The sequence below is a fragment of the Canis lupus genome, chromosome X, assembly GCF_011100685.1.
Source record: "Canis lupus familiaris isolate Mischka breed German Shepherd chromosome X, alternate assembly UU_Cfam_GSD_1.0, whole genome shotgun sequence".
Lineage (NCBI taxonomy): Eukaryota > Metazoa > Chordata > Mammalia > Carnivora > Canidae > Canis > Canis lupus.
Genome location: NC_049260.1, coordinates 115165491 through 115190424, shown reverse-complemented (window position 1 = coordinate 115190424; position 24934 = coordinate 115165491). Strand labels below are relative to the sequence as shown.

The window sequence follows — 24934 nt, the reverse complement described above, 5'->3', positions numbered from 1 at the left end:
GATCCCGGAGTCCCAGGATCAAGTCCTGCACTGGGCTCCCTGCATAGAGCCTGCTTCTCCCTCTGCCTAGGTCTCTGCCTCTCTGTGTCTCTCATGAATAAATAAAATCTTAAAAAAAAAAAGTAAATCACTATTCTTATTTCTATTACCATAGAGTGGATCTTCCTTTTTTAGAAGTTCATGTAAATGTTACACAACATACACTCTTTTGTGCCTAGCTTTGTTTGCCCTGTATTGCACAATTGTGATATTCATCTGTGTTGCTGCAGGAACAGTTTTTTAAAGATTTTATTTATTCATTTGAGAGAGAGACAGACAGATGGGAGGGGGAAGGAGAGAGAATTGGGGACAGAGCCTGATGCAGGGCTCAATTCACAACTGTGAGATCATTCTTTGAATGGAAACCAAGACTCGGACACTTAACAGACTGAGCCACCCAGGTACCCCAGGAGCGGTTTTTTCTTTGTTATGTTGTATTCTATTACAGGACTATCTTACAATTTATGTATTCACTCTAGTATTTTTGCATGAGTTGCTTCTAATTTTTGACTATCATAATGTAATTATACATAATGCTTCTACATTTTTGAAACAACTTTCAAAATAATTTCATATATTTATTATAATGTTACATAGTCATATAACTAATTGATAGTATTTATTGTTGCCATAGATCTTCATCAATGCTCAATATTGCTATTTGGTTTAATCTGTCTGGTGTCTATATAGTGGTATTATATCAAGGGTTTAATTTGCCTTTTTTTTTTTTTTAAGAATGTGTGCACACATGCATGAGCAGTAAGGGGGAGGGGTGTTGAAGGAGAGAGAGAATCTTAAGCAGGCTCCATACCCAGGCGGAGCTCTTTGGCGGGGCTTGATCTCACAACCCTGAGATCATGACCTGAGCCAAAATCAAGAGTCAGATGCTTAACCAATTGAGCCACCCAGGCACTCCAGCATTGCTTTTATGACTAATGCATTTGAGCACTTTTTCATATAATTATTGTCCATTTGTTTATTATTTCAATTCAAGTGCCTGTTTAGGTATTTTGCCCATGATGTTGTATCTGTCTCTCCTTACCACTACCTACAAATGTTTTATATAGCTGGATACTAGACCCTTGTCAAGTGTACATATCACAAACATCTTTTCTCTGTTTCTTGCCTCTTCTTGCCCTTGATTAACAATTCTTCATTTTGTTGTAGTTCAATTTATTAGATTTTATAGTTAGTTCTTTTTGTGACCTCTTTAAAAAAATCTTTGCCCATTCAAATGTCAAGTATTTATGTAGAATCAAAATAAAAAATAAAAGCTCACTTTGTAGAAATAGACAGTAGAATGGTGGTTAGCTGGGGCTGAGGAGTGTGGGGAATAGGGAGATGTTGGTCAAAGACTACAAGCTTCCAGTTAGAAGATGAATACATTCTGGGGATCTAATGTACAGCACAGTGATTACAGTTACCAATACTGAATTATGCACTTCAAAGCTGCTAAGAGTGTAGACCTTATGGTCTCACCACAAGAAGAAATGGAATTACGCAATGTGTTGGATGTGTTAGCTATAATGCTATGGTGGTAATCCTACTGCAACAGATCAGTGTATAAAATCAACACATTGTACACCTTAAACTGTCTCAGTGTTATATATCAATTATATTTCAATAGAGCTGGGGGAAAAGTTTGTAAGAACAAAAAAGCTTGTGTCTTCCACCTTGAGCATTGTCACCCTCCCTCTCTTAGATCTCTTACTCTGATGGAAGCAAGCTGATAGAATCAATCTGTCCTTTATGAGGCATCCCTGCAAAGAGCTCCCTGTAGTAAGGAACGGAGGCCTCCAAACAGTCATATAAATAACTTTGGAAACTGATGGCTCCTTTCCCCATCAAGAAGCCTCATGAGAGACTTCAAGCCAGAGGCACATAGAGAATTGTAAGGATAAAATAATATACGTGTATCAAATACCTTTAGCCACAGTAATGCTGCAAAATAACCAATCACAAATCCCTGTGGCAATGTGATAATCATTTCCTTAACTCACAAGAATATAGGGTGCAGCTAAACTAGGCTGGGCTGAATTAATCTTAGCGACACTCATTCATAACTGGGAATCAGATGGCTCTGGCTGACCTACAATTTTTTCATCAGAGCTGACTGGGATGATGCAGCTGTGCTCCACGTAACTAGCCTGGTCATGTTCTCTCGGCAGAAAATCCAGAGAAAATAAGCCCAACAGCACTTTTCAAGCCTCTATTTGCGTCATTTTTGCAAATATCTAATTGGCTAAAACAAGTCACAGGAATAACCCCAGAGTCAAAGTGGGAGGCCACTAAAAAAATGGTTTGTCATGGGACACCTGGGTGGCTCAGGGGTTGAGCATCTGCCTTCGGCCCAGGGAGTGATCCTGGGGTCCTGGGATCGAGTCCTGCATTGGGCTCCCTGCGTGGAGCCTGCTTCTCCCTCTGCCTATGTCTCTGCCTCTCTCTCTCTCTCATGGATAAATAAATAAATAAAATCTTAGAAAAAAAAAAAGAAATGGTTTGTCAGTTTATCTCCCTTGACTGAAGGTTGCTGATAAATTCATTAGGCATTTAAGAAACCTCGACTCATCTGCCATAAATTCATAGTATGACCTTGAAAATGGCTGTTTATGTGATGTGACTGTACTGTCATGAGGTCAGGAAAGGGGAATGAACGTAAAGTTTGTTTATGCTAGGAATGTACTTTGCTAAGGGATCAAATGCAAGATCTGATCCTTTAACTAGTCAGCAACTGTGACCAAAAGAATGCTATTTTTAGTACTTTTGAATACTACTGAAGTTAATGGCATTCAGAGAGAAAAGCAATTGAGTAAATAAGAAGTACACCAGGTTAGGTTTCACATCTGGTATGAAAGAGTGGTCTTCTAAGAAACAAATCCTCCTAGAAATAATATTGATAAACCCTGGATGAATTATTATTATTTCTGACTATTATAAAAGTTTATTTAATAAAAAAGTTCAACATGAAAATGCAGGTGACCTGATTTTTATATTGTAGTAAAACAGGTACCATGGACAGGGGACATGCGGAAGCAGTTTTCCTCTTCTGATAAACATGCCCATTGTTTATACTCATTCCAAGGCTTCTAACATGATGATGCCATTCCCTCGTATTACCACCATTCCAATATTGTTCTGTTGCCCGCTAGTTGACATCTCCACACATTCATCTATCACAAGATTGATGAACGGATCGAACCCTTGCAATATTCCTTGGACATGTCTGTCACAATTTCAATGATAATTTCTTGTCCATAAATTTTTTTCAACTTGGGAGGGTGAGCCTTGCTCATGGCATCAACTCAGCGAGCTCACAGATGCCCCCCTGGATGAATTATTTTTAAAATAACTACTACTATAATTATTTCTAAAACAAATAGTGCTCTGGGGATTTGACATGGGCATGCAGATTTTGGAGGGGAGTCAAAACTTGATGTGATTGGCAAGAAGGGAAGTTGTTGGGTGTGTGTATGTATACATCTGTGCATACAGACAGACACACGCTGTGCCCTGAGGGTAGGTGGACTGAATAAAACACCAAAATAAAACACTTTTGTAAGGAAGAAGCAGGGAAATGAGCCTGAGAACACCAGGTTGCTGGATGGCAGAGGTCCAGGAAGAGAGAGTACTAGAGAAGGGAAAACCATAATAATGGTTTTAAACTCAAGGTTCTGGATGAATCCTGAACCACCTGTACCTCACACAAACTAAAAGCCATTTGCATTTTTGGATTAAAGAACTAAACTGAGAACTGAGTTTACTAAAGGCATGATAGTTTGCCCATGAGGATAAGCAATTAAAATGGCTGAAATTATAATTTTACCAATTTTATATTCCTAAGACCAAGAGATGGCAATTATGTGGAGTAACTAGATCTCTCAAATATTGCTGTTGAAAGTGACAAATGGGATGTATGACTACTTTGAGAACTACATTTCATTTTTTCAAAACTTCAAACAAACATGATATGACCCAGCTATCCTGGTCCTAGGTACTCACTCAGGCAAATGAAAGCTTAGATATATACAAAGACTAGTATATAAATGTTGATTACAGCTTTATTTGAAATAGTTTTATTCTTAATAGCCAAAAAGTGAGAGCAATCCAGTGTTTATCATTTCATTAATGGATAAATGTGATATTTATCCATTGTGATATATCCATACAATGGACTACTGACACAATGATATAGTGGTTACCCTCTTGCCACAAGGCAACACAGCTCTGATGCCATTTCCCTCTGAGAGCTCCCATTGGGATACAGTTGAAGCTAGTCTTCAGCTAAACTCACAACTTTGCTATCCACTTCACTCCTTACCCTAACCTGATTCCCTCACTGAACTCCCAGTACGTTCTGAAAGCATTCAATCATTAAACCATTTGCACAAGAATAACCTTCCCATGCTCTCTTCTAAGAAACACATGCTTAGACAATTGGTAACATAAGTGTGCCTAGGAAGCCTAAGAATGGAGATATGGAATTTGGTTACTCACAGCTGGCTGGCAAATCACTACTTGGAGGTTAGGTATTGGTATTCTCTGGAATGTTTTTTTTTTTTTTTAAGGATTTTATTTATTCATTTGACAGAGAACACAACAAGCAGGGGGAGTGGCAGGCAGAGGGAGAGGGAGAAGCAGGCTCCCCACTGAGCTGGGAGCCTCATGTGGGGCTTGATCCCAGGACCCCGGGATCATGACCTGATCCAAAGGCAAATGTTTAACCAACTGAGCCACCCAGGTGCCCCTGGAATGTTTTGATAGTACTATCAAAAGTTGTTATTCACTGTGGCGAACTGAAGTGAGATACAGGTAAAAGGGAATTTACTGACCTGTGCAATATCTATGGCATTTAAGCAAAGACAAGGAAATGGTAATAATAATAATAACTGTAAAACTAGTTGGCCATTTTTGAGTACCAGTGAGGCCTTGAAGAGAAAAAAAATAACATTCAGTTCAATTAACCATCAATTCAAAGCAAAGTCTAAGTTAGAGGGCTCCTTAGCAGTGTTTAAAGAAACTTCTATCTCTTGCTACCACAGGTTTGACGGAGCTAAAGCTCAGACCCAAGGCTTAATTGTACGAGTAGCAGAATTTCAGAAAATGTTGAATGGATTCTCATACTCGACAAGTATCCTGGGTGAAGTCAGAGCCCTAAAATGGTTGAAAACTGGAATATGAGATAGTGATTTTTGCATAAATGCATTTGAGAATCTTGAAGCTCTAGATTTTCTAAAACCCTCTAAGCCTACAGAGGTGGCTCACTGTTACTTGAGAGAAGAGCTTTCACACTTGCCTTTCTTACTATGCTGAGGACCTTTATACCATGCAGAGGACTATAGCAATACATGTCATCTTTATATCTGTACCCATCAGACTAATATCTATGTTCAGATCTCAGCATGATCCCTAGAATTAACAAGCATAACAAGGTCACAGGTTACAAGGCCAACATATAAAAGTCATTTATTTCAACAGCTATATACAGCCAATGCATAATTGAGAAGTGAATTTTTTTAATATCATTTACAATAATAGCTTAGTGTTTCCATCTTTTGAGTTAATCTAAGAAAACAGGTACTGGATCGGTATGCTGAATACTAAAAAACATTGATGAAAAATAAAAGAAAAACTACATAAAACAAAAAGATACTGTTTTTAATGGATTTGAAGACTCAAAATAGTAAATATGTCCACTCTCTCAAAATTGATCTATAGACTGAAAAGGATTCCAATCAAAATCCCAACAAGAGGGGTGCTTGGTGTGCTCAGCTGGTAGAGCATGCAACTCTTGTTCCCTGAGTATGAGTCTGAACCCCATGTTGAGTGAGGGCTTACTTTTAAAAATATATCCAACAGTATTTTTACGGATTTAGAAAAAATGATTCTAAATTTTATATGAAAAGGTAAAGTGACCTAGAGTAGATAAAATAATTTTGGAAAAAGAAGAAAGTGGGAAGAGCTGTATTACCCTGTTTTAAGAGAGAGAATTTAAGCTACAGAAAGCAAAACATTGTAGTATTAGCAAAAAAAATAGACACATAGATGAATATAACAAAAAAGGACCTGGAAACCAAGCCACAAAAAATGGCTGTGACATTTTGACAAAGGTGCAAAAGCAATTCAATGGAGGCGGGCTAGTCCTTTCTAAGAATCTTGTGGGAAGCCCATATGTAAAAAATGAAACTTGACATCTCATATTTCATACAAAAATTAATTCAAAATGAATCATACGTATAAATATAAAATGTAAGGCTAAAAAAGTTTAGAAAAAAGAATGGGGGATAATCACCACAACTCAGGTTAAGCGAAGAGTTCTTAAGACTTGAAACCAAAAACACAATCCATAAAAGGAAAAACTGATAAATTGAGCATCATCAAAATTAACATCTTTTCTTCTGTGAAACACATTGTTAAAAGAACAAAAATGCAGTTGTAGGTCCATTTCTGGGTTATCTATTCTGTTCCATTGATCTAGGTGTCTGTTCTAGTGCCGGTACCAAACTGTCCCACAACTATATGGTCAACTAATCTTTGACAAAGCAGGAAAGAATATTCATCTCCTTTGGGGAAATGAAAATTGAAATCACAGTGAGATTACCTGCCCATTAGAATAGCTAGATTTATATAAATATACTGAAAATATCAGTGCTGACAAAGATAGGGAGCAACTGATAAGAATGCAAAATGTTACAGACACTCTGGGAAATAGTTTGGAGGTTCTTTTTATTACGGAGATATTTATATACCATAAAATTCAACGTTTTAATACTTTTAAAAAAGTAATTAATCTCTACACTAGTGTTGGGCTGGAACTCACAACCCCGATATCAAGAGTTGGATGCTCTACCGACTAAACCAGCCAGGTGCCACAAAGGAAGTCTCTACTCTTTTTTAAAGTAGGCTCCTCACCCATTATCAACATTTTAAAACATAGAATTCAGTAGTATTTAGTGTATTTGCAAGATTATGCAAAACCACAACCATTCTATAACATTTTATCACATTTAAAAGACACCTTATAAAGAATCAATTCTCATACCTTCTCCCCCAGGCACTGGCATGTGCTACTCTACTTATTGTCCATATGCATTCTGCATATTCTGAGCATTCCATATAAATGGAGTCATACTACATGTGGTCTTTTAGCTCTGGCTTTTTCTTTTTTAACCTTAGCATCATACTTTCAAGGCTCATCTATGTTGTTGCATGCATCAGTCATCAATTCCTTCCTATGGCTGAATAATATTCCATTATATGGATGTGCCATATTTGTTTATTGATTCATTAGTTGCTGAGCACAATTTATCTATCATGATAATGTTTCTATGAATATTCATGTAGTAGTTATTTTGTAAACATGTTTTCAATTCTCTGGGGACTACACCTAGGTGTGAAATTGCTGGATATCGTGATATCTCTTTCAACCTTTTGATGAACTGCAGAACTGTTTTCCAAAGTGGGTACACCATTTTACATTCCCACTAGCAATGCAAGAGGTTTCTAATTTTTTGACACTCACGCTAACACTTTTTAAAATTTTTAATTTTAAAAAATAATATTCATCTAGTGGGTGTGAAGTGGTCTCTCGTGTGGTTTTGATTGGTATTGCCTCAATGACTAATAATGCTGCACAATGATGAATAATGTTGCACATTTCTGCTTATTTAGGCCATTTTCATAGCTTCATTGGATCACTCTCTTAAGTCTTTTGCTCATTTTTTTAAAGTAATCCCCATATCTGTGGGAATAAAACTCACAGCACCAAGATCAAGAGTTGCATGCTCTACTAATTTGAGCCAGCCAGGTTCCCTTTTGCCCATTTTTATCTGAGTTATTTTTATTGCGGAGTTGTAAAAATTCTTTATATATTCTGGATGCTAGACCCTTATCAGATATGTAAGATTTGTAAGTATTTCCTCCCATTATGTGGGCTGTCTTTTCACTTTCTTGATCATGTGCTTTCATGCACAAAATTTCCCAATTTTGATGAAGTCAAATTTTTTTTTTGGTTGCTTGTAATTTGAGTGTCCTATCTAAAAAAGCATGGCCATATCCAAGGTCATGAAGGTTTATAGCTACGTTTTCTTTTAAGGGTTTAATAGTTTTGGCTTATACTTAGGTTTGTGGTTCATTTTGACTTAATTTTTGTATATGATATAAGGCAGCAGTCCAAACTCATTCTTTTGCATGTGACTTGTCAACAAATGGCACTAAAATAACTGAAAAGGTGCTTGTATCCACATCAAATTGTCTTGTTAAGCTTCTTGAGAAAGAAAAATCCACTGACCATAGTTGTTGATGTTTACATCTATATTTTAAATTACTTCTTATTGATGTATAGGTCTGTCTTATGCCAACACTGCACTGGCTTGATTCCTGTGGCTTTGTAGCTGAAACTGGAAAGTGTGAGTCCTTCTACTCTGTTCTTCTTTTTCAAGATTTTTAAGCTATTCTAGGCCCCTGAAATTTCCACAAGCATTTTAGGACCAGCTTGCCAATCTCTACAAAAATACCAATTAGGATTTACATAATCAGATTGAATCTGCAGATCACGTAGAAGAGGATTACCATTTTAGCAATATTAAGTCTTCCAATCCATGAACACAGGATGTCATTATTTAGGTTTTCTTTAATTTCTGTCAATAATATTTTGTAAATGTATATGTACAAGGCTTGTACTTATTTTTTAAAATACTACTAAAGATTTTGGTTTGTTGATGCTATTGCAGATGGAAATTACTTAATTTTTTTTTTTTATACCTTGCTAGTTTATATAAATACAACTCAGGGCTCCCGGTTAAGTATCCAACTCTTGATTTTGGCTCAGGTCATGATCTCAGGTTCATGAGATCAAGTCTTGTCTCAGGCTCTGTGCTCAGCAGGGAGTCTGCTTCTCTCCTTCTCCCTCTCCCACTGCCTCTCCCCACCACACACACAGATGCACGGTCTCTCTCTAAAATAAAGGAATCTTAAAAAAAAGAAATACAATTGATATGCATTTGATCTTATATCTTGCAAGCTCACTGAATTCTTACTCTAAGTCTGTGTGTGTGTATTCTATAGTTTTTTTATACAATCTCATGTCATCTGTGAATAAGAATAGTTTTATTTTTTCCCTTCCAATCTAGATGGTGTTTTTTTTTTTCATATTCTTGCCTAATTTCCCTGGATAGAACCTTCAGTACAAAGTTGACTATTAAGGTATAAGGGTAGGCATCCTTTCTTCTTGCTCACTGTGGAGGAAAAGCTTTCAGTCTGGCAATAATCTCTCTGACATTGGCTGTAGCAACATTTTTCTAGATAGGTCTCCCGAGGCAAGGGAAATAAAAGCAAAAATAAACTATTGGAATTACATCAAAATAAAAAGCTTCTGCACAGCAAAGGAAGCAATCAACAGAACTAAAAGTCAACCTGTTGAATGGAAGAAGATATTTGCAAATGATAGATCCAATAAAGGGTAAATATCCAAAATATATAAAGAACTCATACAACTCAATACCCCAAAAGCAAATAATCCAATTAAAAATTGGCAGAAGACATGAATAGACATTTCTCCAAAGAAGACATCCAGATGGCCAACAGACCCATGAAAAGATGCTCAACATCACTGATCATCAGGGAACTGCAAATCAAAACTACAATGAGATATCACTTCACACCTGTCAGAACGGCTAAAATCAAAATCACAAGAAACAGTAAATGTTGGTTAGAACATGGAGAAAATGGAATACTACCATACTGTTGGTGAAAATGCAAACTGTGAGGAGCCTTCTTCTCCCTCTGCCTATGTCTCTCTCTCTCTGAGTGTCTCTCATGAATAAATAATTAAAAATCTTTTAAAAATTTAAAATACCCTATGATCCAGGAATTGTGATATTATACTGGGTACTTAGCCCAAAAATACAAAAACACTAATTCAAAGGGATATATGCACATCTATGTTTATAGAAGAATTATTTACAAAAGCCAAATTATGGAAGCAGCCCAAGTGTCCACCAGTATATGAGTAAAGATATATATATGTGTGTGTGTGTGTATATGTGTGTGTATATATATATATGTGAGTGTGTGTATTTATATACTCCAATATTGGTGTGTATCTTCTTCTTTGGGGACAGATAGATAGGAATATACATATATATGGAATATATACATATATGGAATATTTTTCCAGTGAATAAAAAATGAATAAAATCCTGCCATTTGCAATGATATGAATAGAGCTAGAGAATATAATGCTGAGCAGAGCAAGTCAGTCAGAGAAAGACAAATACCATGTTTCACTCACATGTAGAATTTAAGAAACAAAACAAAACAAACAAACAAAAAAAGAAACAAAACAAACGAGCAAAGGAAAAAAGAGAGAGAGAGACAAGCCAAGAAACAGACTTTTAACTATAGAGAACAAACTGCTGGTTACCAGGGTGGGGGGGGAGGGGGGAGGGGGAAGGGGGAAAAAGGGGATGGGGATTAAAGAGTATACTTACTATTATTTAATAAAATAAAATATAAAGATTTAAAAAAATAAGTTTCCTTCTATTCCTAGTTTTTGTGGATGTGTTTATTTTGATGATCATGTGAAGTTTGTCCTTTTTTCTGTTAATACATTGTATGTCAATGTGGTATGCCTGTCCTGGACGTATTTTCCCTCAGATCTAATCCACACTTGTCCCCTGCTCTACATAGGGCCTGACATCTGCAGGCTGCAATTCTTTACATGTTACCAATCATATTGATTTCCTAGTGTTAAACGTATTCACAGTCGTGGGACAAACTCAACTCTGTCACTGGCAGTCAAATATGTTTAAGTGTCTGTTATAATTAATACAAAAGCAAAAACAAATACCTCTGGATTATGAAACCTCCTCTAAATATTCTATCTCTTTTGTCCTCTTTAAAGCCTACTCAAAAATAAATTTTTGCACATTTCAGTTAGTGTATGTATATACGTCCACACATAAATTCTAATAGCATAAGTAATAGAGTGACGTATTCAACTTGTAAAACATTCAAGCACTGCCCATGAAGGTATGTAATACCACCTGTATTACACAGCTCAAGTGGTACTCAGTGAGAAATGTATAGTCTTAAAAAGATGGATTAGAAAATAAATGTTGGCAACAGCCAAGCACTTCAAGAAGGTATGGAACGAATAGCACATTCAACCTCAAGAACTAGAAGCCAGGAAATAATGAAGATAAACGCAGAAAATAATGAAATTGCCAACAGCAGAGCCAACTTACACAAGGTATTTTTGGAACCACCTATAAGGTAGACATTTTTGCAATAATGACCAATTACTAAAGAGGAGAGCGGGAACAAACAAGTTGAATAAATTTGTACAAAATTGAGATGAGAGTTTACTCTAAGGGAACATAAGTTCCCTCAGGATAACCAAACTGTAGCCAGGGAAATATTTTCACATATAGAGGTTATTTCAGCTAATAAGGAAGGAATGGTAAAATGATTATTCCATGACACCCGAATGGATTAATAGATAGAGGTGATAACCATTAATGACTGCTAACATCAACACAAAAGGAAACAGGCATTACACACCTCCTAATGGAAGTACACAGCCTCACCTATGGTGTAGTCTTCTGGAAGGGAGGGATGGAAAAACAAGCAAAAACCAATCCGACCAAGCTTCTATATCTACAAATTCAAAAAATACAGAGGGCTGAAAAACATGTTCATGGTTATTACCGTGGTACCGTGGGCAAGATCCAGACTATGGGAAAAAGGATAAAACACAAGACTTTTTTAAAAAAATGCAAGGAAAAAGCAGTGATATGGAGAAATGTTGTAGATTAAGAGAGATTTAAGGAACATAAACAATCAGGATATATAGACTATACATCAATTCAGAAAAACATTTTTTAAGTAATTAGGCTGTCAGACAAGCATGAAAAAATGGACATTTAATTCTAAGGATTTTTTTTTTTAGGAATAGAAATTGTATTGAGTTTATATTTTTGGAAAACATTCCTCATCCTTCAGAAATGCATGCTGAAATACTTAGCGGTGATGCCTTAAATTTGCTTCACATTCAAGTTGCAGGCTGGGTGAATGGTGCAGGTATAATTGGAAATGCATTAGTCACATATTAATGATCGCTGATGTTGAATGCCAGGTCTATTGGGTTCATTATACTGTTCTCTCTATTGGTATATGAGTTTGGCAGTTTCTGTCACACTTTTTATTATAAATATCATGCCACTAAATCTGAAAGCTTAAGGGAAATGGACCAGTTTTTTAGAAAATAAATAACCAAATTCAACCATAAAGAAACATAAAGCATTAATTCAAAAACACAAATGGAAACCATATTTAAAATTCGGGGATCCCTGGGTGGCTCAGCGGTTTGGCGCCTGCCTTTGGCCCAGGGTGTGATCCTGGAGACCCGGGATCGAGTCCCACGTCAGGCTCCCTGCATGGAGCCTGCTTCTCCCTCTGCCTGTGTCTCTGCCTCTCTCTCTCTCTCTCTCTGTGTCTATCATGAATAAATAAAACCTTAAAAAAATAAAATAAAGTTTAAGCCACTCTCAAATGTCTGAGATAAGACTATTTTGGAGACCACTTCTACCAAATGGTCAGGGAAGATTAATTGCCAGCCTTAGTAAACTTTGCCAAAGCATACCCCAAAAGGGGGGATATTATTCAACTTATTTTTCCCCAGTTAACTCCCCTTGATTCAAAAGCCAAATGAGAACCTCACCCCCAATCCCACTAACAGAACATCTGAGCCAAGCTCATTCGTATGGCAGGAAGTTTCTCAAATAAAATAGCATAGTCCAGAGAGCAGTGAATTAAATGAGCAAACAGGCTGTGTCCAAGGAATGAAAACATGACTTAACATTGGAAAACACTTTCGATTGTTAATTCCCTCCATTTACAAATTAGAGGAGGACAAGTGTTCGTGCCAATGAGTATAGAAAAAGCCTTTGAAAGAAATTCAACATGTGCTCGTGGTACAAACTCCAGCAAACTAAGAATAGAAGGGAACTTCCTCTTCCTAAATTCTACTGCAAACATAGAGGTGACACGCTAGAAGCATTCTCATTAAAGTCGAGAACAAGACAGACACGTACTCTCGTCTCTAGTGTTTAAAACTGCGCTGGAACTGAAAGCCAGAGATTCGGATATCAAATCAGAGATATGAACATTGAAAAGATACTATTTGTGGACAATAGGGTCAAATGCCTAGAAAATTAAAGGGAACAGGTGTGTGGAATATATTCAAATAGATAAGGGACTTTGAAAAGGTGGTGTGTAGGAGGTTGACATAGCAAGGTCAAGAGCCTTCCCACACCAAAGAAGTAACTAATTAGAACATGTAATACATACTCTTCCACTCACAGTAGCAACCAAAGTCCCAAAGTTGCCTAAGAGGAACTATAAAATCACAAAAATGTATGGGATCTTTATGGAGGCGAACATCACATTATACTGATGGACTCAGAAATAGCCCCAAACAGAGCGAGAAGTATACCTACCATATTCACTAATGTGAAACAGAATATCGTAAAGCTGCTAATGCTCCTTAAATTACTTACAGATTTAGCGCCTTAGCTATAGTTGCCAAAAAGGATAGTCAGGTCTGGGCTGCTGTCTTTCACTCCCCAAAGTCAACCCTGGAAAGCTATAGAAGGGAGAATGAAAACAAGGATGGCTCAGCTTCCTAGATCTGCCATGACCTGGGTTCCCCAAACAACAGAAGTGAGCTCTATCCTAGAATTCTGGAAGCCAGATGCCCAAAATCGCTTTCACTGACCTGAAATCAAGATGCTGGCGGGGCCGTCCTCCCCCTGGAGACCCCAGAGTAGAATCTGTTCCTTGCATCCTGCAGCCCCTGGCAGCTGCTGGCAATCCTTGGCTTGGGCAACGTTAGCTGCAACCTTCAAGGTCAACATCTCCAAATCTCTCCTTGCTCCATCTTCACTTGCCTTCTCTGTTGATCCCTCTGCTTCCCTCTTCTAAGGATACAAGTGATTGCATTTAGGGCCCCACCTGGATAATCCCACCCACGCCTCTACCATCCAAAGATTCTTAAATTAATCACACACACCCCAAAGACTCCTTCCCCCAAGCAGGGAGCATGGACAGGTTCTAGGGACTGGGAGATGGTATGTTTGGGGAGAATTTTTCAGCCTATCAACAACAAAATCTAAGCTAAGACATGAGAAATCCTGTGGGGAACTGGTACTTGGGTTGGGGGGCTGGCGGGGTTGGGGAGGCCGCAGTGAAGTTCAGGAGGGTCTGTGGCCTGCAATCGATGGCAGATGATGCGATAGGCAGGAGGAACTTTTTTTTTTTTTCAGGAGGAACATTTTTAAACTTCTGTCCTCTTTCACTGAAGGAATCTGAGGCATCACCTCGGACCACAGATGCCAGTAGCCCTGGGGTCGGAGCAGATATCAGGGAAAGTTGGCTTGATTGATGCGGTGAGGCTTCGGGCTCTGCTAATGACCGCCTGAAACCACTTTAGCGAGTGAAGCCTGGCCTTTAAAAAGACATTTTAACAGGGGCACCTGGGTGGCTCAGCGGTTGAGCATCTGCCTTCAGCTCAGGGTATGGTCCTGGGGTCCCAGGATCGAGTCCCGCATCAGGCTCCTTGCGTGGAGCCTGCTTCTCCCTCGGCCTGTGTGTCACATGAATAAATAAATATTTTAACAGAATAAAAATGTCCTGAATAGGGAATTGCACGCTTAACAGAGCTACAGGATACACTTCGGAATAGCAGTGAGGCTTGAGAAAACTGGAACTTACTGCACCGGACAAGGCGATATCGGATAACCTCAAAAGAGCAGGAGCTCCCCCAGTCATGCTGCTTGGCTGCTGCGGTGTAGGACATAACCTGTTGGACCAGAACATTTCCAAAGTCTACACCTTTTGGGTGAGGAGACACCATAGGAAGGCGGGCTGCTTTCTCCGGATCTCCACCACCCGTCACGGGTGCCGCCGCCACCCCATCTGGCGCCTCACTTTGAGAAACAGAACCTTCCTGTAAAAGCACTGCAGCTGGCAGAGGACAGCCTCTCCCAGAGGGCATCTAACTAAGCCAAGAGCCTCGTGAGTGAAGACGGACGGGTCCACCCACCCTGGAACAGTGTGGACCCCCAGAATCCCGCTGTGACCCTACGTCAGCCCTGGTTGACGCTGGGCAGGGCTGTCAGGAGAAGCAAAGCACCCCCACCCCACCCCCCACCCCCATCTGCAGCTCTGGGAACTGGAATGCCCAGCCTCGACTGGAGGGTGGGGGGAGGAGGGGGTTCAGGCAGTTCCAGGCCTCAAAGAGCTGATCCTGTGGGAAGGCTCAGCTGACCCCCCACCGCAGAGCCTGTTTTCAACCAAGGGAGGCCCTGGCCGGGTCCTTGGATTTAGTGTTTCCTGACTTCAACCTCTGGAGTCTGAAGGAGATGAGGCTTCAGCTGGGGTGACTGGACTCAGGTCAGCAAGGGGAGGAATCCCAGAGCCTGCTGGGTGTCAAGGCGAGGATGGTGAAGGACCCTCCCACCGCAGCCGGAGGGGATTTCACAGGCACCTACCTCTGCGATCTGCCTTGGGCGGCTCCAGGCATGGCTGACAGGCAAAGCCTACCCAACACTCACCTGTTGGGGGGTCTCAGGGATGTGAGAACATCCTCAGGCCCGCAGAAGGAAAGGGTCCCAGGCTCTGTCAAGAGGAAACAGCAATACCTAGAGAATGACTGGGAGATCCCCACCTCAGAACCAGAGGCGTCCCCACAAAAATTTGCCCTGACCCCTGTTGTCAGTCCTGGAGGTCCTGGGTAGCAGGGAGGGATAACACCCCCACCTCATTTCTGGATCAGGGATCTCAGGGAGAGGAGAACCTGGGCCTGAAGGGGCTAGCATCAAAGTGAGGCCTCTGAGGAAGGACAGGGAAGCTCTGGGAATACTGGAGCCATGGCCTGAAGGAAGAATTGTCAGGTCAACAGAATACAGGTGGCCTAAGCCCTGTCAGGAGTAGTTGTGACTACATTGAGGAGGAGTGACAATACCTCCCCGCCCCAGGGAGAGGGCATCCCACAGAAACCTGCCCCTGCTGCCAAGCCTGGGAGACCTCAGGCAAAAGTAGGTGCATGTGGCATCCTTTCCCTTTCCTCTCAGTGGTCCCAGAGAGGTCTGAGAAGAAGATATGGTGAGGGGAGGGACAGATATAAAGCTGAACACCCTGAAGGAGACCCGAGGGTACCCCTATCCCAGAACAGATGAGCCCAGCCCCTGCTGTCATACCTGGGAGGCACTAATTAGAGGCGGCCAGTTGTGGTAGGCCCACTTCCACCATGGGGTTGGGCGGGGGTGGGGGGTCCTCTCAGAGAGGGAGGCCTTCAGTCTGAGGATGCAAAGTCAGGTCGGCTGAGGCAGAGGTTGGAGCAGGCCCTGTCAGGAGTAAATATTCATAACATAATGGGATAATGGGCCCTCCTACCATAGACAAAGGAGGCCCCTGCTATGAGCCCCGGGAGACCCCGGGCAAGAATAGCCAGCCGCGGTGCCCCTCACTTCTTCCTCAGGAGAAAGTCCGAAGAGTTCTGGCCAGTGGTGGGGCCCAGACCCTGGCAGAGGAACGATGGGGACTCTGGGCCGTGAGAGAACCGTGGACCCCAGCACAGTGGGGGCCTCACAGGGTGTGGCCCCAGCCCTCCTGTCAGCGCTGCGGGCCCAGGAATGTGCCTGTAGTCCGCAGCCTGCGGTGGCCCTGCAATTCCCCTCATAGGAGCTCTAGGGAGAGGAGCTGGGAGGGGAGAGCCGTGGTGTGCGGCACATGTGTCGGGCCAGCACCGCGGAGAGGCTGACGCAGCACCGGGAGTCAAGGTGAGGTGCACCCCTGCGTGTCTACCTAGGGCCCCAGAAGAGGGGACCCCACAGCGCCTGACCATAGGTGGCCTACTCCCAGGCCTGGAAGCCTCAGGCTGTGCCAGCTGCACCCCGAGGAGCTATCTCAATTCCTCTTTCAGTTCTTAGGACCAGGCCCCCTTGGAGGCCCAAGAGCACTACCGGAAAGGAGGCCTGTAAGCTGCCTTCATCTGAGCTGTCATGGTGGAGGCTCTCAGCGGAGGCCACTGATACTTTCCCTCTCTCCCCAAGGTCTGTGGATCCCCGATGCCCCCCCCCCTTCCGCCCTGCAAGCTACTCCTAATACAAGTCACCACGCCTCTGGGGCAGAGGAGGAAGTGTGCAAGCTTCAGGGAGACCTTCAGGCCCCAAGACAGCCTCAGGGCCTGGTAGGTGTGCAGGGTCCCATGCCTCAGGAGAAGAAGCCACGACCTCCTCTTCTCTCTCCTTTGACTCCGGGCACCCCAGAGGCGGTTCCTGCTGCCAGAAAACCAAGTGGTCGCCAGAGTTCTGAGAGAGGCTGCTGCCATCACAGCCACTCCATCGTGTCCATCTGATGAGAGTTCTAGAAGCCAAGAAAGAGAAGGGGCTCCACCAGAGCCTACGTCCTTCCTCAGTGATGCACTTAACCCAAAGGTGGCCAAATTGGTGTGGTTCCTGAGTGTCAAGGAGGTAACGAAGGAGCTGTCACCAAGGCTGCAGTGTCATCAGAGAGCACAAGGGCTATTTCCCTGTGACCTCAGGAAAGCCCATGACTGCATGGAGGTTGTCTTTGGCGCTGAAGTGAAGGAACCGGACCCCACCAGTCGCTGCTGTGCAATGGGGTGCCGAGTGGTGACCAAGGCATGCCCTACACAAGCCTCTTGGTCTTATCCTGGGTGTGGCCTTCATGGAGGGGAACTGTGCCCCTGGGGAGGAAGTCTGGGAAGAGCTGAATATGATGGAGGTGCATGTTGGAAGGGCCCGGAAAGCTCCTCGCCAGCATCTGGGTGCAGAAGGCTACCTGGAGTATAAGTGGTACCCAACAGCGACCCTGCCCGCGACGAGTTCCTCTGGGGGCCCAGGGCCCACGCCGAGCCCAGCAAGTTGCAGATCCTGCAGTTTTTTGCCAAGGTCAATGGCACTGACCCCACTTGCTTCCCATGCTGGTATGAGGAAGCTTCGAGAGACGAGAGCGAGAGAGAACCCGAGCCAGGGTTGCCACCACCGACGGTACTACTGCCATGGCCAGTGAACGTTCCAGGGTCCCAGCCGCAGCTTCTCCTGCCCTAGGGGAAGTCCAAAGCAGATTCTTCACTCTTTTTTTTTTTTTTTTTTTTTTCTACTATTTTTGCTTTATTTTTTTTTTTTTTTTATTGGTGTTCAATTTACTAACATACAGAATAACACCCAGTGCCCGTCACCCATTCACTCCCACCCCCCGCCCTCCTCCCCTTCTACCACCCCTAGTTCGTTTCCCAGAGTTAGCAGTCTTTATGTTCTGTCTCCCTTTCTGATATTTCCCACGCATTTCTTCTCCCTTCCCTTATTTTCCCTTTCACTATTATTTATATTCCCCAAATGAATGAGAACATATAATGTTTGTCCTTCTCTGACTGACTTACTTCACTCAGCATAATACCCTCCAGTTCCATCCACGTTGAAGCAAATGGTGGGTATTTGTCATTTCTAATAGCTGAGTAATATTCCATTGTATACATAAACCACATCTTCTTTATCCACTCATCTTTCGTTGGACACCGAGGCTCCTTCCACAGTTTGGCTATCGTGGCCATTGCTGCTAGAAACATCGGGGTGAGCCCACAGCAAATATCATTCTCAATGGGGAAGCACTGGGAGCCTTTCCCCTAAGATCAGGAACAAGACAGGGATGTCCACTCTCACCACTGCTATTCAACATAGTACTGGAAGTCCTAGCCTCAGCAATCAGACAACAAAAAGACATTAAAGGCATTCAAATTGGCAAAGAAGAAGTCAAACTCTCCCTCTTCGCCGATGACATGATACTCTACATAGAAAACCCAAAAGTCTCCACCCCAAGATTGCTAGAACTCATACAGCAATTCGGTAGCGTGGCAGGATACAAAATCAATGCCCAGAAGTCAGTGGCATTTCTATACACTAACAATGAGACTGAAGAAAGAGAAATTAAGGAGTCCATCCCATTTACAATTGCACCCAAAAGCATAAGATACCTAGGAATAAACCTCACCAAAGATGTAAAGGATCTATACCCTCAAAACTATAGAACACTTCTGAAAGAAATTGAGGAAGACACAAAGAGATGGAAAAATATTCCATGCTCATGGATTGGCAGAATTAATATTGTGAAAATGTCAATGTTACCCAGGGCAATATACACGTTTAATGCAATCCCTATCAAAATACCATGGACTTTCTTCAGAGAGTTAGAACAAATTATTTTAAGATTTGTGTGGAATCAGAAAAGACCCCGAATAGCCAGGGGAATTTTAAAAAAGAAAACCATATCTGGGGGCATCACAATGCCAGATTTCAGGTTGTACTACAAAGCTGTGGTCATCAAGACAGTGTGGTACTGGCACAAAAACAGACACATAGATCAGTGGAACAGAATAGAGAATCCAGAAGTGGACCCTGAACTTTATGGGCAACTAATATTCGATAAAGGAGGAAAGACTATCCATTGGAAGAAAGACAGTCTCTTCAATAAATGGTGCTGGGAAAATTGGACATCCACATGCAGAAGAATGAAACTAGACCACTCTCTTTCACCATACACAAAGATAAACTCAAAATGGATGAAAGATCTAAATGTGAGACAAGATTCCATCAAAATCCTAGAGAAGAACACAGGCAACACCCTTTTTGAACTCGGCCATAGTAACTTCTTGCAAGATACATCCACGAAGGCAAAAGAAACAAAAGCAAAAATGAACTATTGGGACTTCATCAAGATAAGAAGCTTTTGCACAGCAAAGGATACAGTCAACAAAACTCAAAGACAACCTACAGAATGGGAGAAGATATTTGCAAATGACATATCAGATAAAGGGCTAGTTTCCAAGATCTATAAAGAACTTATTAAACTCAACACCAAAGAAACAAACAATCCAATCATGAAATGGGCAAAAGACATGAACAGATTCTTCACTCTTCATTTGAAGACAACAGTCAGATTTCTAAGTAGTGTAGAGCTGCGGTGGATCTGGGGGCAACACAGTGCATAACACCCTGGAGTTTGTGTTCAACGTGGGCCATTTGGAGGTTTTCCCTTTTCCTATTTTTTTTTAAATATCATTCCTTTGTTTTGTGGGTTTTTTCTTGAGATTTTAATTATTTATTTGAGAGAGAGAACAAGTAGGGGGAAGGGGCAGAGGGAGAGGGAGAAGTAGGCTCTCTGCTGAGCAGGGAGCCTGACGTGGGCCTCGATCCCAGGACCCTGGGATCATGGTCTGAGCTACCCAGGCACCTCCTGGTTTGTTTGTTTTTATAAGTTTTTATTTTTAAAAAGATTTTATTTATTTATTCATGAGAGAGAGAGAGAGAGAGAGAGAGGCAGAGACACAGGAGGAGGGAGAAGCAGGCTCCATGCAGGGAGCCCGATGTGGGACTCGATCCTGGGACTCCAGGATCAGGCCCTGGGCTGAAGACAGGTGCTAAACCGCTGAGCCACCCGGGCTGCCCTGACTTTTAAGTTCTGCTGGGGCCAGACTCTCAAAAGGCCTGCCTTACAGCTGAGAGAAAAGTCTGGAACAGAAAACTGTCCTAGCAGTCACTTTGGATCAGGCACAAAGCAGAGAGAAGTCACCCCACTGGAGGCAGGTATGGAATGTGTTCTGAGATCTTTTAAAAACCCAGAACAATATAAAAAATAGTGAAAGAGAACAAAGGGGAAAGGAGAGAAAATGAGTGGGAAATATCAGAGAGGGAGGCAGGCCTAAGAAGGAAGGTGGCCATGCAAACCAAACAGGACTTGGGCACTGCCTATGGGCTTTGTTAACATCCCCCCTCCTCTCCAAACCACAGGGGCCCCCTTGAGGGCTGACTCTATTTCTGTCCGGTTCCAGCACTTTCCCACATGACAGCACTGTCCCTTGGGCTTCGCCAGTGTGCCCTCCTGCCCAACTTTGGAACCTGACCGGCTCACTAGCCCCCTGCTAAGTCTTCCTCTGAAGGCCATGCTTCACTCCCAGGGGAACAGCCTAGAGTCACCTGCCCTTCCTTCCCCTGACATAAAGCATTGCTGCTCCTTCCAGAACGCCCCTTGCCTCCCAACCCTCTCACCCTGGAACCTCTGTGACAGCAACAACCCCTTCGACTTAAAAAGTCCACTTTGGACACCATGTTTCCAGGCCTACTCATTCCCCTTTGGCCTCTTGAACACACTCTCCAAGTGTTTTCCACTTGGGCTACTGAGTAGAGTGACTTGGCCCATAATCTCCTGGTTTGGAGGCTTATAACCCTGAAATTAGAAGTTTTTTTTTTTTTAAACCACTCTGATAGTTGAAGTAGGATTTTAAATGGCTGTCTTTTTGAAACTGGCCAGTGAACGCAGACCCAGATGAATCAGCTCACCTAGGCATTTAAAACTATCTACTGAAGCTGAATCCCTAAAACCCTGGAATCCTCCCACGAAGTAAAAATTGGCTCCCTGGTAGACATGCTAACTCTTTAAAAAGAAAAAAAAATATTCTATTGCCTTGCCTCTGTGCCTCTGTGTCTGTGGACCTTCCACACGGGAAAATCCTGGTTCGCAGTTTGCCTAAGGGCCCCGGGGTGGGTGGGGGTGGAACCCCCCAGGCATGTTCGACCATGCGGAGAGGAGTAGAGGCTATATTCATTTGGGGAATATAAATAATAGTGAAAGGGAATAGAAGGAAAGGGAGAAGAAATGGGTAGGAAATATCAGAAAGGGAGACAGAACATAAAGACTCCTAACTCTGGGAAACGAACAAGGGGTGGTGAAAGGGGAGGTGGGCGGGGGGTGTGGGTGAATGGGTGATGGGCACTGAGGGGGGCACTTGACGGGATGAGCACTGGGTGTTATTCTGTAGGTTGGCAAATTGAACACCAATAAAAAATAAATTTATTATTAAAATAAATAAATAAATAAATAAGTAAAAAAAATTAAAAAATTAAAAAAAGAAACAGGGAACAGAAAAGTGGTTGCTGGGGGTTGGGGGAAATAGGGAAGATGAATAAAAGGGTATAAATTCTCAGGTGTGAGATGAATAAAATCTGAGGAGCTAATGGAGCACATGGTAACTGTCGCTGAGAAGAAACACTGTGTTGCGTAATTGAAACTTGCCGAGACAGTACAACTTCAATGTTCTCACCAAGAAAACAAATCAAAACAAAAAAACCCAAAATGAGTATGTGAGGTGATAGATGTGTTAACTAAATGGAGAGAGTCCCTTTAGAGTGTGTAGGTACATGAAATCACCATGACGGACACTTGAAGTATCTTATGATTTTATCCTATGATTTTCCATAAAGCTGAAGAAAAAGAAACAAAACAAAAAGTGGACTACTGTTGCAATAAAAATATTTAAACTGAGGGAGGCACTTGGCGGGATGAGCACTGGGTGTTATGCTATATGTTGGCAAATTGAACTCCAATAAAAAATTAAAAAAATATTTAAACACTCCTCACAACAGAAACACTAGCTGTGTGTTACTAGTCCGCGTAACTGCTAGCTGATGCTAGTAATGAAGTCACTTTTGTTCACGTAAGTTCACGTGGCAGTTGGCAGGGTCTCTACTCTGAGGTGACCCAGGGATCCAGGCAGCTTCCATCCTTTGGCTTCACCATTGGAACAAGGGGTTGCCATGTTTGGGCCTGGGTGGAAGACAAAGCATGGGAGTAGCCCACTGGCTTCTGCTGATGACACCACGCAGTTCCCCTCTGTGTCCAGGAAGGAAAGATACGGTGTGGGTGAGCACTCGTAGTCCCTCCCGGAGGCTGACCCATGGCAGGTACTCAATAAAAAGCCACTGTTGTCATTTGTTACTAGAACAACTCTCTTCATTCCTTGAGGGAGTTTCTGATAAGGCCAAATCTTCCTTAAACTCTCTGACTTTTTCAAGGGCCTACTATGGGACAGCTGCTTTCAAAAACAGGATCATGTGGTTTTCAGGGGATCCCCTGAAGGTCAGGAGGGAGTATTTGAGCTTCTTCATTCACGGGCACTTTTGTGCAAGGCCGTTCACATTAACCTCTATAATCTCAGTAGGCTGACAGTCCTCTCCTTCCTTCTGACGTGTGGTCTGACTTTTTTTTTTTTTTTTTCTGGAAGTTAGTCCTGACACAGAATCTTTTTTTTTTTCTCTCGGTTTTATTTATTTATTTTTATTTTTATTTATTATTTTAAATTTTTTATTGGAGTTCGATTTGCTAACATATAGCATAACACCCAGTGCTCATCCCGCCAAGTGCCCCCCTCAGTGTCTGTCACCCAGTCACCCCAACCCCCCGCCCACTTCCCCTTCCACTACCCCTTGTTCATTTCCCAGAGTTAGGGGTCTCTCATGTGCTGTCACCCTCACTGATATTTCCCACTCATTTTCTCTCCTTTCCCCTTTATTCCCTTCCACTATTTTTTATATTCCCCAAATGAATGAGACCATATAATGTTTGTCCTTCTCTGACTTATTTCACTCAGCATAATACCCTCCCTGTTTCTGTAGCTGTTTGCCTTTTTTTTTTTTCTCAAAATTCCACGTATAAGTGATACCACACAGTATCTGTCTTTCTCCATCTGGCTCCTTTCACTCAGCATAATGCCTGTGAGGTCCATCCACATTGTCACAAATGGCAAAATTTCCTTCTTTTCCATGGCTGAGTAACACTCCATTCTGTACACGTACCACGCGTTCTTCATGTCTTCACTCTGACGAATGTTTAGGTTGTTTCCAGGTCTTGGCTGCTGGGAACAATACCACTGTGAACATGGAGCTCTTTGAGATCCTGTCTTCGTCCCCTTAGCATTTACACCCCGAAATGGGATTGCTGGGTCATATGGTAGCTCTATTTATACTTTTTTTGAGAAAATCCCCTAATGTTTCCACAGTGGCTGCACCAATTCCAACAGTGGACTAGGATTCCTTTTTCTCACCATCCTCCTCATCAGGGCCCGGGGTCTCTTTATGATCAAAGCAAGTGGAGCAGGCATGAGGTAATATCTCATCATGGCTTCGATTTGCATTTTCCTGAGGTCAAGCACCTTCTAATGTACCTGTTGCCTATTTGGATGTCTTTGGGAAAATGTCTATTCAGTTCCTCTGGCCATTTTTCAATCAGATTGTGTTTTGTTAATGAGTTGTGTGAGTTTTTTTTAATGTATTTTGGGTATTAACCCTTATGAAACATGTGATTTGAGAATCTTTCTGCCCTTTCTGTAGATGGACTTCATTTTGTTGACGGTTTCCTCTGCAGAGCGGAAGCTTTCCAATTTAATGTAGTCTCATTTGTTTACTTTTGTTTTTATTGTCTTTACTTCTGGTTTGAAATCCCCCCCAAAAATAATAATAATACCCCCAACCACAAATGTGAAGCTCACTGTTGGGGCCATGACTTTCCTATAAGCTATTCATTTATTTGCTACTGGCAGATTTTTAACATTGAGAGTCATGTAGCAGGCCTATGCCTGTCATAGCTCCTGTGAAAATAACTACAAAATGAGAAACTGTGATTACTTACAAATGTCTATAGCACAAGATGACTCCAAACTTTTAGCCCTTCTCACTTCTGCTCACAGGGAGAGTGGAGAGAACATGGGTTTTGGGGTTAGACACAGCTGGATTTGTATTCCATCTTTCCGAATTACTGAACTTGGCTGGGGAAATTATTTATCCTTCCCAACCTAGCACAGTAGAGTGGTTATGAGAAAAATTTCTGGAGCATAAGTTTGAATCCGGATGCTGCTACTCAAGAGCTATAGAACCAGAGGTAGAGTGTATAATTCTCTGTATCTCAGATGCCTTGAAGACAAAATAGGGTTCTAAATAGTGCTAATCTCCTGGGATTGCTGACAAGATTAATGCATCTATGTAAA

At 42.0% G+C, this 24934-nt stretch overlaps 1 pseudogene; it reads right to left on the bottom strand.

Moving 5' to 3' along the window:
* Window positions 1-3111: 3111 nt before the first annotated feature.
* LOC100686375 lies at window positions 3112-3332 on the bottom strand (annotated as a pseudogene).
* Window positions 3333-24934: the final 21602 nt, after the last annotated feature.